This window comes from Heloderma suspectum, chromosome 4 (assembly GCF_057233095.1).
Source record: "Heloderma suspectum isolate Gila_16-S chromosome 4, 16-S_ref, whole genome shotgun sequence".
NCBI classification, from domain to species: Eukaryota; Metazoa; Chordata; class Lepidosauria; order Squamata; family Helodermatidae; genus Heloderma; species Heloderma suspectum.
This window is the reverse complement of record NC_139461.1, coordinates 107,696,742-107,699,298: the sequence shown is the minus strand read 5'-3', so window position 1 is coordinate 107,699,298 and position 2,557 is coordinate 107,696,742.

Below are 2,557 nucleotides of genomic sequence, written 5' to 3'. Positions count from 1 at the left end.
CATGTCAGCTGGACCCTATCCTTTTACAACAGAGTATGATCTAGCTTTCAAAATCTCTAGTTGGGACTTCTGTTGGTGTGGGCCTCTAGCTTGGCTGGTCACCACTGGGGACAGTAATGGACTAGATGGACTTTTGGTCTTACCCAGTAAGTTGTCACCATCAAGTAGCTTGCATGAAAATCTAGCCTGACGTCAAAAGCGCATAAGAAATGCTTCGCTGGATAAAAACAAACGTCTATCTAGCCCAGTACTGTCTCCAGTGTTAGATAGCTAGATTCCATTGGGAAGCATTGCCTACCCATCCTGCATGTGCTAATCAGAAGTAGACTAGCTTTCAAAATGGACGTTCCATGGTTTAGGGGACATATGATGCAATCCTCATTTTTCCCATGGGTATTCCATTAAAAGGCATTCATTCAAGAGTAAGTAGTGTAAGGGTCTGGAATTGCACTTCTGTATGGGTCAAGGTTTGACACTAATTATGGCAATTGAAATATTGGCATGCATTAATAGCTACAACATCACAAATTTAAATACTGCACTGCTGCAGTAATCCTTGAAGCTAAATTCTGCATACATTGGTGGTGGAACTATAACATTTCACTGGACATTTGACCATTCTATCTATTGATTACTTTTGTCCTGACCGCAAGTAGGAGCTGAGATCTGCATGGAGCAGCTTCGCGCAATATTCTGTGAAAATGCCAAGTGATAGTCTGCCTAGAAATCTGCAACAGAATCAAATGAGTTCAGATTTCTATGAATCTGACCTGGGGATTCCTCAAAGGACTGGCTTTTCCTGAGGTGCACAGATTCCGTGGACTTGTGGATGGGTTTTTTAACTTCCCAGAATTTTATGCAAATTTAGTTGTAGAAAAATACTTAAAATTTAAAAAATACCAGCTGAAAATGTGTGTTTTCTCTATAGGCTAAAGCATGAAATTGCACCAGGTGCGGGTAGGGGATTATTGCACAAAAGCAGGAAATCGAAAAAATCCGATTCTGTCAATGAGCAGATGATGAAATGAAAGCTACCCGACAAATCTGTGAAACGGACGAAATTGATTTTACAAAATCTGTACATCCCTAACTGCCTGGATCCATAACATAGAATCCAATGCCACCCTTGTGTGGGCGGCCTGTGTGCAGCCCCTACCACTGGCAGCAGGTCGCACCCCTTCCAAAAAGCAGCATTTCCATTCACAGTTCCCCCCGGAAGAGCTACATTATTGCCAGTAGTGTTAGGCACTGCGTCTTCTGCCATGGCAGGCCCGGCCATCCACACAAGGGTGGCATTGGATTCTAGTGTAATGATCCATTTGTCATGGGATCATTCTCATCGTATCAAACATCCTATTCCCCAAAATTTTTGGCTCCAACCACACACATGAAAGTAGGCTGCAATTTTGTAAGCTGACTTTGATAGAAATGCTTCACTGTGAGATTTGCTCATTTGGACACACAACATGCTTTTCAGTGATGGGGGCTTGATATCTGAAAATTGCTAAATGCTCATGGATAGGAACTATTGATTGTAGGGATGGAGGTTACTGTTTGACTTAATTCATATGTAAAGTCTGTATGTGAATCTAATTCCTGGGATCAGCCTCTGCCTGAAGAAGAGAGTAAATGACTATTTTTATGACTTGTTCAGTCACAAGTGTTTTAAAGCATTAGGCTAGCAGACATAGTGCTGCCCTCAATATGCCAACAAATTTGGAACATTCAGCAGTGGCCACAAGACTGGAAAAGGTCAGTTTACATTCCAATTCCAAAGAAGGGCAATGCCAAAGAGTGTTCAAACTACCGTACAATTGCGCTCATTTCACATGCGAGCAAGGTGATGCTCAAAATCCTACACGCTAGGCTTCAGCAGTATGTGAACCGAGAACTACCGGAAGTACAAGCTGGGTTTCGAAGAGGCAGGGGAACTAGAGATCACATCGCCAACATTCGCTGGATCATGGAGAAAGCAAGAGAATTCCAGAAAAATGTCTATTTCTGCTTCATTGACTACGCTAAAGCCTTTGATTGTGTGGATCACAACAAACTGTGGCAAATTCTTAAAGAGATGGGAGTACCAGACCACCTTACCTGTCTCCTGAGAAACCTGTACGAGGGTCAAGAAGCAACAGTAAGAACCAGACAGAACAACCAATTGGTTCAAAATTGGGAAAGGAGTACAACAAGGTTGCATATTGTCGCCCTGCTTATTTAACTTATATGCAGAGTATATCATGAGAAACGCCGGGTTGGATGAATCACAGGTCGGAATTAAGATTGCCGGGAGAATTATCAACAACCTCAGATACGCAGATGATACCACCCTAATGGCAGGAAGCGAAAAGGATCTAAAGAGCCTCTTGTTGAGGGTGAAAGAGGAGAGTGCAAAAGCTGGTTTGAAACTCAACATTAAAAAAACTAAGATCATGGCATCTGGCCCCATCACTTCCTGGCATACAGAAGGGGAAGAAATGGAAGCAGTGACAGATTTTACTTTCTTGGGCTCCAAGATCACCGCAGATGGTGATTCTAGCCATGAAATTAAAAGACGCTT